Genomic DNA, 12,435 nt, shown 5'->3' with positions numbered 1-12,435 from the left:
ATGGGGTTTTGTTTCTTGAATCTGATGGGGTTTGTTTGTCTTGGTGGCAGAGAGAAGGTTTTATATGAGAGCACTCATGCAAGTGGGTCCTTGGATGTTTTGGGCAAAGTTTGATTCAATGGAAAGTGAGATTTTGGGTTGATTGCATTGCTTAATAAGATTGGATTTTTTACTATCTTTAAGCGGATAATGTTACGTGTTTATCACGCGTTCAGTTAACATTTAAGTATATAAATTGAGAGTAGCAACGTGTGTTTTATGCATGTTTAATATATTTGTATTAGTCGCTACTCAGTACTACGATCTGGTGGTATTTTTCTTTGCTTAAAAGTGAAAGGTCTTATATTCGAATTTTGTGAATGGCGAATTCCCGTCTAAATTTAGGCTCCCATTGCGTGGCTTAGCCGAACTCCTTCTTCCCTAGTGTAAAAATATCGATGCACTAAAAAAATATATATGTATAATACAAAGTTTAGCCATAAAACATAAATATACCATATGTAATTTTTCTATCATTGATTAATTATACAATGTCACGCGATAGTAAACACATGGGCATAAATACAAATAAAACTTTAAACAATATGGGCACAAAAAGAAATTCATATATGGGTACAAATTAAAACTAAAAAGAAAATTGGTACAAATTAAAAAAGGTTTGCAAATTAAAAATGGTTACAAACTAAAAATAAAAATATATGATAAAAAATTTAGCTATAAACATAAATATACTAATTGTAACATTTTTAATGAGGGATGTGCACGGTCCGGTTTGGCCCGGTTCCACTCTCAAAATGGAACCGGAATCGGAAAATTTCAACGGTTCGGTTCGGTGCGGTTCCGCTTAAATTTATTACTAAAAATGTATGGTTAGATTCATGACGGTTTCGGTTCGATTCATGACGTTATCAGTTCAGTTCATGCCAGTTTATGGTTCTAACCAAAATTATATATACGTTTTTTTTTCTAAATTTCTACTTCTAATACCAAACACATATTTCAACCACAGATTTAAGTAAATTTGAGTTCCACTACTAGATCTACAAAATTTGTGATCGGAAGATAGAAAGTGTGCATATAAATATAAATCAAAAATAGAAAGGCTCATATCAAGACCAAAGTGTAGATCTTAAACTAAAAATAAAATGTACATAATGCATAATATACTGAAAAATAATGGAGAAAAATAATGTAGGGGGAGTAAAATGATAAAACAACAAAGGAGGGGGAGAGAAGTGAAGAAAAATATTGGACTTATGCACAGTCTTCTTGGAGAAATGATATGTCACCCTATCACTTGTGGAGACGTGAATTAAAACTCTTATATTGTGCTCATATTGTCTTTCTTGTAATGCGTCGATGTAAAATATATTACCGTTTTTTATGTTACTTTCGTGTAAAATCTACAAATATATTCTTGTATTTGTTATGGTAATATTCTATAGTTCCATCTACGGAAATCTATTTGTATTACTCATGTATTACAACCTTTAATTCAATTACCCAATACTGTATTAGGATACGTACGCATTACCAACTCCTAGTTTGATAAAATAAAGAGAAAATTCCAAAAGGTTTGTTTAGCGGAAAGTGAGTAGAGGTTTGAAATTCTGAACCCGAGTTTGAACTTTCACATTTTTTGGACTACCGGTTTTACTTTGGCATACAGTTTGATCCAGGGGCTAAACAAGGGCGAATTCACGGAGGGTCACCAAGGCAGTCCCGGAGCCCTCTGGCAACCAGAAAAAAAATGCCTATAAAGGTCTTTTGGTAACCCTCCAACTGTTTCGTCATGGAGGATGGATCTAAGCCTAGGAGTATATGGGCTACCAATTTATTTTGTCTAAGTATAGTGCAATCAAATTTCTGGTGCATCCATGGAGGAGTTGTAGCAACATTCTCGCGAGGAAGAAAACACATGCTGAAAATTTTCTTTTTCCTTCTACGTTGTCATTTCACATTACATAGATCTATATGGACTAGCAGTTTAAAGAGGGCTAAAAAGGTTTTTACCAAAAAAAAAAGAGGCCACTATGTTTGACCTATAATTTTTTATTTTTGGAAGTTGACTTTTTTAAGATAATGTAATACAAAAAAAAGTTCATAATATCACATAATAAAGAATCAATATCTTCGTTTCTCGTTAAAGAAAATTTTGATTTTTTTCTCTATCTAAAATTTTGAAAATCTATCAATATAAGAGAAGGTGGGATATTTTTTTCCTAATGATATGGCTGAAACAACGTTTAGCTTTTAGACTGTGTAACTTGGAGTGTTATTTTATCATGATTTACAAATTAAAAGTATTATCATTTAGTTTTTTAATGTTATTGTTCTTGAAAAAAAATTGAAAGTATTACATTGTAACCATCCAAAGTTATGATTTTAGACGTGTCACTAGAGTCAAGCACCTGATATGATACCAAAGTTGCATGAGAAAAAGATTTTAAAAAAAAAAAAAAACACTTGTTTATTTATTTGTGTTTTTATTGTATTTATTTTTTTTCGGTTAATTGACTTCAAATTAGGATGCTTCACAATCTCCATTACCGCTCTAATATAATACCTGGATTGATTTCGTGACATTGCAGATGAATTTTTTGTATTTTATGAAAGATAAGTCAAATCCTACCAGCAAAAGGTTTAATTTATTTTTGTTGCGTAGAAAAATATAGTTTGACTGTTCGGGAACAAGACAAAAAAGGAGAAAAGTAATTGATTGCCAAAAAGTTGTTTATATAAAGATTTCAACCGACCTAAATTAGTTGTGGACAAATAACCATCACTGTTTTCTATACAGGTATAGTAGGGAAGGTTGAACTTAACGAGGCAGCCAAAAACACTCCGGGTGCAAACGTTTTTAGAACATATTTTTAGTAAAAATACAAGTGAATTCTGTAAATGTACTTAAAAACTATTTCAGTTATTTTAAAAACAATTCTAACGTGCTCTTAAACCGCTAGACATGAGCCGTTTCAAATGCAATGTATGCTCTACATTGATGTATAGTAGAAGTCTCATATAGGAATCAATCGAAGTTGTATTAAAACCTGTACCCTAGGGAATCATAGGATATGTGGACGTTCGGAACAAGAATAGCAAACAAACTGCAACTATAACCAAACCCAATGCCACAATCAAAATCATTCGTTATACTTCATTCGTAACTCAAAGTTGTAGTTTTGTGGAGTTTCAACAAAAAAATGTACTCGGGACACCGGCGGCATACATATAAAAAAAGTACAAACATGTTTCGCGTTCCAAATTAATGAGATCCAAGAAACAAAAGTACCGCGATAGAACAAACACGAGGTTTCACCATACGAGTAAACAAAATTAGATAAAGATGTTCTCTTGTTACTGAGGACCAAAGGAAGTAATCCAGCTCACAACAACTTCAACTAGTCCGTCGCTGTTTAAGAAGAAGCACCGCTGCGTAGAGCCTTACCCTTCTCTTTCCTGCAAGCTAGCTGAGTCTCAGGCTGCATAACCGACGAGGAATGCCATAATATTAACGATGGAAGCTTAAGAAATACAACTGTACGCACAAAATCCTAAGAAAAAATAACCAAGAACGTTTTCTCGGCAAAATCAACTCGATATGGCATGGAGACGACATGTAGCTGCCATGAGAGTATAAAGTTACTACTATTTGCTCGAAACATAAAAGAAACTGTATGGTAAGAATGTCCGAAACACTCACGATTAACTCTTCCATGAGCACGGTATGTGCAGGCGCCTTTGCTTCGGAGCACGGTATGTCCGAAACACTCACGAATCCACATCTAAACCCTTCACCTGGAGAATATGTCAACAGCAAACATATATGCAGTTAGCATACAGATGTGAATCATAATACCTCTGCATTGCTACATGCAGAAAGGGTCTTTGAGACGCAGGGTTGTGAGAGAGAGAGAGAGAGTGTGCGTGTGTGTGTAGGGTTTACTTACTGCTTCTGGGCTCAAAATTTTTTCTTTGGGCCGAAGTCCACACTAACAGCTTGGAAATGGGCCTTTGATTTGAGCTTTTTTTTGGGTCTTCGATTATGATTTTTCCATTTTTCTTTCGATTTTCAATTTGATTAAGTGATTTTTTAGGCAAAACGGTAGTGTATCATGGGTTACGTGTTTTTATTCATTTAAATTGTGACACGTTGTTCCGAACGCAAAATTTTCATCACATTTGTACGTTATTTTTTTATTTTTGAAGGAAAATATTACTCTCAATTTGACAAATTCGAGAACAATAGACAAATGTACATGTTTTAAAATATTAAGGACATGCATTCTTACTTGAAATTAAAGTTCGGACCTGGGAAAAAGAAAAAGGAATAAGCAAGGGATCAACTAGAAACGAAAATACTAAAAATATTAGATTACGCATTATAATGCGGAACTGCTTAAAATAAGTAATTAGTAAAATATGCCAAAAAGAAAATAAAGGAGTGGGGTGGACATGGACACGTGTATGAAGATTACGGTAGGTAAGTTCACATAAGGGTCTATGAGCTCATGCATCGTACAATTTGTACTCAATCATTGGCATGAGCGACATCGATTCGTTCAATTAAAAGTGACATGTTTTTTATTCACAATCCAATTATTTTGAAAATTAATAAAATCTCAATATAAAAAATTTAAATTATTAATTATTTCAGACCAAATAGTGATGTGTATCCTAGAAAAACATTATAAGTAGAAAGTATTTTGGGAAATCTCGTAAATAAGGTAAGTGCATGTGCCCTTTCCAAAATTCTTCTTAGAAATTTAAGCACGTGCTAATCTAACTAAAAAGGGCAATTGTGTAACTTCGACAGCTGAACTAAACCGCAAAGAACAGAGAGAGAGAGAGAGAGAGTGGAAAGAGAACCGGTTCAGCTCCATTGCCGATCTGGAAGCACAGAGAGAGGGAAGGAGAAGCCCCAGAAGCTACTAACAAGTAATTACATGTCCTATGGTCAATTATTTGATGATGTAATTATCGTCGTATGATTTAATATTCCTAATTATTGTTTAAATTTTCCGTAATTAGCTTCTTAATTCTGATAGATAATAATTAGCTTTGTATTAACACAGCCTGCATAAGTTTTGAACTCACTGGCTGCTTCTGTAATGCTCAAAGTTGGGTTGAATATTGCTGCTTTTGATATATGAATTATGGGTTTTGCTTCTGAAATTACTCAAATTAGGGTTTTATGTTCTACAGAAAGTTCTTGCTTGGAAGTTTGAATCTTTACAGTTTCAGCGCAACTTTAAGCCTTTATGGGTGAAAGATCGTGTCTTTTTGTTTGGTAGAAGGAGAAAGCTCGGTAGAGCCGAAACCCGGGATTAATTTCGTTCTTGGGGTTTGGAAGTTGAGGATTTCGGAGGTTGATTAGGGTTTTGGGGTTTTTGATGGAATAGTTTTTGTGTGTTGAAGGTTGTGATTTTTTGATAACCGCAACGATGAATAATAATAATGATCAGTCCAAGAATGTGGGCGTGCCACCTCACTTTGGCAATTCTGGGCCGGTGCCGCAACCTATGGCCATGAATCACCAGCCTAATCTTCTCACTCAATCGCAGCCTCCGACACAAGGGGGAGCTCATTTTCCGGGACACTTTCAGTTGTCTGAGCCGCAAGCGCAGGCACTTGCACAGGCGCAGTATGTGAATGCTCACGCACAAGCCCAAACTCAAGCTGCCCATGCCCAATTTGTTCAGTTGCAAGCTCAAGCTCAGTCACGTTCCCAGTTGCATAATGCAAATACTAGTAATGCTGGTGCTTCATCACCCTCTTTGGCAACGCCTAGCACAGGAACCGCTAAGCGGGCGAACCAGAGGCCGCCTTCCCGGCCTCCAGGTTCATCTAGTGCCAACACGGGTTCACCATTTAAAACCATGGAGCTCACCCCAGCTGCTAGTAGAAAGAAGCGAAAGCTACCTGATAAACAAATACCGGACAAAGTGGCTGCACTTCTGCCAGAATCTGGTCTTTATACTCAGTTGCTTGAATTTGAAGCTCGTGTTGATGCTGCTTTGGCAAGGAAGAAGATGGACATCCAGGAGTCCCTTAAATGTCCTCCCCGTGTTCAAAAAACACTTAGAATATATGTATTCAACACCTTTGCAAATCAGACACAAACAAATCCTGAGAAGACAAATGTGGAACCCCCTTCATGGTCACTTAAGATAATTGGGAGGTTACTGGAAGACGGGCGGGATCCTGTGGTGTCTGGATTGACACCGAAATCAAGGGCAAAATTTTCATCCCTGTTCAAGAAAGTTACCATATACTTGGACCAAACCCTCTATCCAGATAACCAAGTGATTTTATGGGAAAGTTCCCGTTCACCCTGCTCTTCATGATGGCTTTGAGGTGAAAAGAAAAGGGGATAAGGAGTTTACTGCAATACTAAGACTAGAGATGAATTATGTACCTGAGAAATTCAAACTTTCACCGGCCCTCCATGAAGTTCTGGGAATTGAGGTAGAGACCCGACCCAGAATTATAGGTGCTATTTGGCACTATGTCAAGGCCAGGAAGTTGCAGAACCCGAATGACCCTACGTTCTTTGTGTGTGATCCACCACTTCAGAAGATTTTTGGGGAAGAGAAGATGAAGTTTTCAATGGTTTCACAAAAGATATCACAGCATTTAACGCCACCACAGCCTATACATATAGAGCATAAGATAAAACTTTCTGGAAATTGTCCAGCTGGAACTACTTGCTATGATATACTGGTTGATGTACCCATGATATTAGAGAAGGAGATGTCTGCATTCTTGGGAAGCACCGAGAGGAGCAAAGAGATTGATGGTTGTGATGAATTGATATGTGCATCCATAAAAAAAATCCATGAACATCGACGGCGGCGGGCTTTCTTTCTTGGGTTCAGTCAATCTCCTGCAGAGTTCATTAACACCTTGATTGCTTCCCAGAGCAAGGATCTAAGGCTTGTTGCTGGAGATGCTAGCCGTAATGCGGAAAAGGAGCGCCGTTCTGATTTCTATAATCAACCCTGGTAAGCTTCTTCTCGGCATTTAATGCCTTCCCTTCCATTTTTTCACGTATGGTATGATCATATTGCTCAAAATAATTTCATGTCACTGTTAATAGCTGGCCAACGAAATACAGTTTGATTAGATTAAGGATAAAACAGAAAACTATTTTAGCATTGACGTCCTTTATAACTCTTATCTATACAGAACCCAGAGGTTCACGTCGCTTTTGTGTTGGTGATAAGATCCTTGCTCGGTGACTGTTGAATACTAGTAATTTCTAGTTTGCAGTAGAAGTTTATCCATATTGTTTGATGAACTTCCACAGTTTCTTGGTCCAATTAAAGACATTGGTTTTCTGTTGGTTCTCTGCCACTTTTCCTTACGGTATAAAACTTAACAATTTTTAAGGCCTTATGATGTTAACTTCCGTACATTTCGCAAATCAAATATAGTAGAACTTCATCGTTTCTCATGAAAATGCGTGAATTCCACGGAATCTCAAATATTGCAGTATCTACGGCACTTTCGTGTTGTATGAATACAGACAATACTAGTTGCTCAGGGGATTATGTATAAACTTGGGACTCTGCCATGTTTTTCTCCCAATTAATTTCCAATTTGGTGTTCCTTTTTTTTTCAGGGTTGAGGATGCTGTTATTCGTTACCTGAACCGAAAGTCAGCCGGAAGTGATGCTCCTGGAAGCACTTGAAATAAAGAACCGAAAGTCTCGATAAGTGGCAGTCGTGTATTACAAAGATATCTAGATCCTGTTGTTTTGATATCGTCTTTATTTCGTTTCTTCAATCCAATTCTTTCCTTTTCGGTTAAGAGAGTATTGGACATTGTAGACAGGAAGCCTATGTTGAGTAGCTCCTTGGTCGTTTTTTTTTTTTTTTTTTTTTTTTTTTGTTGTAGTTTTATTGAATTTGTGCTTGATAAAAACTGACCGCACGATGTACGATGAACGGACATTATTTACGGATTTTCAAGATCCTCACCAAAAGAATCCGGAGAGGATCCTGTTGGATACCTTTGAGAAGAAAAATATATTATTTTCATTTTATTAGAAACAAGTTGAAACTTTTTTTTTTAACATTCAAGTGCTGACATGGAAAATGGGTGTGTGGGGATTGGCTGGGAAGCATTTGGCATGTGTCTTTTAAGAAACGCTTTTATGATCTAGACGAAAGTTCACGTTTTTTTTAGCCAAATCCACCCATAAGCATTTTTATGTTGTTAGATCCTTCCATAAAGCCCAAATATGATTATACTTTTTGTGGGGTTTTAAACAAGTACTACCTGAACTTACAAGTATGTGTGTTAATATTGTAACTTTAAATATAGCGGAAACAAAAGAACTCAGCATATCCAATTAACCACTAACCTTGTAAAGTCGTAGTAGCAGAAAATAAAGGTTCTTCTCCTCTCAATACTATCTGTATGCATTGTCAATCAATGGGGCTTAATGTTTCTGTTTGCACGTATTGTGCGAGAGTAGAGACCCTTTATTTATATTGTAAACAGTGGTCTTTGATAAGGATACTTCCCATCATGTAATCCTTATCAAAGTCATCAATTTGGTAACCCTTATCACTAATATCAAAAGCATCCATATCAAAATGGTTAACACCAATTGCACTTTTAGTCTTTATACATTCCTTAATAACCAACAACTATTGTCATACATAAACTCTTATTATCTCAATCCCTCATGCACGTGCTAAACAAGTGTGCAGCTCTCATTAGACTTACATATATCACTTGAACTTTTATTTTTTATTAAAATATGTCACGCACCCCTAACGTGGAAATATATTTTTGTCAATTCACTTCTTAGGGATAGTTGGAATTTATTTGTACAAAGGCAAGCGTTTTTTAGCGGCGCTTGAGACAGAATATGAAGAGAAAGGGAGAAGTTGATTTTGGGTTTGACTTTGGCATGGGTTGTTGAAGAGTTGAAGTGAAAATTATACAAAATTCTAGTATTTCATTTACACTGAACTTTCAATATATTTTTTTTTGTAGTTTTCAAACTCTTATGAAGGGAATTGCCGAAATGAGTTTGTCTTAAGCCCTAACTTTGGTGCCATATTGGCCTAGGCAATTTTATTTTGGAGCCAATTTGATTCTAACCAGTCCCGTAAAGTTAATTGTAGAAAATGTCTCTACACGTCACATGTTATAATGGAAAAATAGATGGAAAGTAACGCAGGTAGTACATTCTAACAATTAAGAGAGTCCAAGTAGTAAAAAAAAAAAAAAAAAAAAAAATTTAGGTAGTAGTATCGTACATGCTTACAAGTTTAGATAGTACTTGCGTAAGAGACCCATATTTTATTGAGTACTCTTTCTACACAAACATGTCATGCACATTTCAAACCAAGGTTGAGTGGAAGCTTTTTTTTTTTTGGTACAAGAATGGAATCAACTACTAATTATTCACCCTCCACTCCAACAAAAACGAAAGAATTTACTATTCATGCACACGATCGATAAGAATAAAGTGGCACGTACACAACTTTGTATTTTTTATGGGTGTGAAATCTACTAGAATTTGCATCAATCACTTACGTATACGTACACATAGCACATGAAGTTTAAACCAATTAACGACTGTTAATCACTCAACCTCAAAAGCAATAGATTTAAAAAGAATTCAGAGGATGCGGATATATCCACGTGGCGCCGCTTGTTCATTGGCACTGTCTAGGCATGTGATGACTTTTGTTAATATATATAGGGTACTGTTATTCGCACATTCATTTTTACCTCTCATATACCTTAGTTAATTTTTATCCATTGATTTTCTTCAAATCAAATAATCCGATGGTCGAAAATTGAGAAGGATGTGTGGATATATATGTGTGTGTGTGTGTGTGTGTGTGTGTATTAGGCAATAATGTTGCAACTTTGCGTAAGATTCCACATAGGCTCTAAGTCATCTGCTTAGGGTATGTAGTTTGCACGTCAACTTTCACCAATTTCTCAGGTAAAAACTTATTGTATTGTAGCTATAATTATCACATTTCATGTCCTGACCCGAGTTCTCCTGCTTTTGGAAAAGACTTACCATCTTTAGATGCAATCTAGTCTGCTATACTATACTAACATGGAACCCTAGTTTTGGTCCTTTGAAGTCACGTTTCACATGTGTATTCCTTTTACTGTATAGAGTACAAGATATTTCGAAGTGTGAATAACAACTTCTTATCAAATGTATTATATGTAGCAAATCAAATTGATGTACATTTGTATGGGACTTCAGCCAACCTAATCGATTTGAACGTTGTTGGGCTTGAGTTAAATTTATTTGAATATGTTTTTTTAAATATTATTATTAAAAGGTAGGGGAAGGGTTCGAAATTACTAATGAAATTAATTTATTTGAGTCGGTTTAGTCGAGTTTAACATGAATGTTGAGTTTGAATTAAATAAGTAAGGCCGCCGATTATGAGATTTTACCAAAATCCATATGATAAGCCGGTTAAACCGATCTACTAAGTATAACACAATTGGGATGTTTTATGTGAATCGAACCAAATGAACTTGATTTCTCAGTTCGAACTAAAAAAATAGATACTTGTTATCCATAAGGATGCCTAGTTAAGCGACTTCATCTTGAATTATAACTGCCATATTTCTAAAGACATTTTTGCATTTCAACAAATTTAACATAGCTACATAAGAAGTAAAAAAAAAACGTGCACATTCTTATGTAATGCCTTTTCAATTGGAGAGTTTAGATGAGAATTGAGAGGGAGTGTTATATTATATATGTATATTTGTGGACTTCAAAATTTTGTTGATATAAAAATTGTTTGTAAAATTGTGAGGTCTCCATTCAAAGGTAGCTAGGGTCTACATCATCTAGAAATATTGAATCCGTCCCTACTCTACTTGGACAAAATGTGCAACAAAATTAATCAGTATTTAAAAAAAAAAGAAAAATGTAGTTGCTGTGACTCGTTATTCGTACTCACAGTTTGTTTATAAAATAATTGTTGTATTATATTAAATCACATAAAAAGGAGCTTTTTATCTAAAATTGTCATTAAGATTGGCATAACTCCTTAATTTGGTTATGAGATTTTAAATCGATAGGAGTAGTCTCTGAGATTGTCTGCCGTTAATCATTTTGGTCATTCTGTAAGAAATCGCCGTTAAATTGAGAGTATTTTGTCAAAACAACCCCTTCCCTTGAACTGACAGTTTCTTCAATTTAACGGAGATTTTTCACATAAGACTAATTAAAAAAATAGTGTTGCAATATAACGAATTAGGAGGGAAAATTGTGGCATTTCTATTTTTTTTTTTTTTTAAAGGGACAACTGGTGGCAAGCCACAGTTATTCATCCATTTTGGGTTCTGGGAAGACTCACAAAGGCATTTCAGCCTCCCGCTGCTAGTGCGAAAGCTCCTGACCATAAGTTTGACTTCCACACTTGCAGCGGGTTTCGAACCTAAGACCCCCAGTTTTTAGTTTTAAGAAAGCCTCATTCGCTGTAAGATCCCACATCGCCAAGGGGAGTGATCATTATATGTATATTCTCATCCCTACCTAGCTAGCACGAGACATTTTGGGAGCTCACTGGCGTCGGGTTCCATGGGAGCTCCAAAGTTAAGCGAGTAGCGCGCGAAAGCACTCCCATGATGGGTGACCCACTAGGAAGTTCTCATGTGAGTTCCTAGAAACAAAATCGTGAGGGCGTGGTCAGGGATCAAAGCGGACAATATCGTGCTACAGTGGTGGAGCGGGCCCGGGATGTGGTGGACCCCAGGCCGGGTGTGACAATTTGGTATCAGAGCCTAACCTTGGCAGTGGTGTGCCAACGAGGACGTCGAGCCCTTAAAGGGGGTGGATTGTAAGATCCCACATCACTCAGAGCAGTGATCCTTATATGTATATTCCCATCCCTACCTAGCTAGCACGAGGCCTTTTGGGAGCTCACTGGCTTCGGGTTCCATGAGAACTTCGAAGTTAAGCGAGTAGCGTGCGAGAGCACTCCCATGATGAGTGATCCACTGGGAAGTTCTCATGTGAGTTCCCAGAAACAAAACCATGAGGGCGTGGTCGGGGCCCAAAACGGACAATATTGTGCTACGGTGGTGGAACGGGCTCAGGATGTGGTGGACTCTGGGCCGGGGTGTGACATCCACTCTTTACTAATGGGTCACCAGCTCGTGGTTGTGACATTTCCATTTAAATTAAACATAAAGATTATATATGTTTTGGTATTGTTAAAATTTATTAGGAAATATAATACATAATTAATTAACATACACTAAAGAAGTGATTTATGTACATTTTTGTTTTCTTTGTCTACACAGTGACTATTATTATTTTTTAATTCTAATCTATTTAGTTAGAAGGCTCTAAGAAAAAGATAAGATGTGCATACAAGGAAATGAGTTTGGAGGTTTCATATCTTTTTTGTACATGTGTGTGCGTT

At 36.3% G+C, this 12,435-nt stretch overlaps 1 pseudogene; it reads left to right on the top strand.

The window, feature by feature from the left end:
* The first annotated feature begins 4,855 nt into the window (after nt 1-4,855).
* Nucleotides 4,856-7,866, top strand: LOC103964060 (annotated as a pseudogene).
* The last annotated feature ends 4,569 nt before the right edge of the window (nt 7,867-12,435 follow it).

This window comes from the organism of the source record quoted next, unplaced genomic scaffold (genome assembly GCF_019419815.1).
Source record: "Pyrus x bretschneideri cultivar Hongxiangsu unplaced genomic scaffold, Pyrus_bretschneideri_v1 Contig3, whole genome shotgun sequence".
NCBI lineage: Eukaryota > Viridiplantae > Streptophyta > Magnoliopsida > Rosales > Rosaceae > Pyrus > Pyrus x bretschneideri.
The sequence above is the reverse complement of the archived record's forward strand: the minus strand, read 5'-3'. Positions and strand labels throughout refer to the sequence as shown.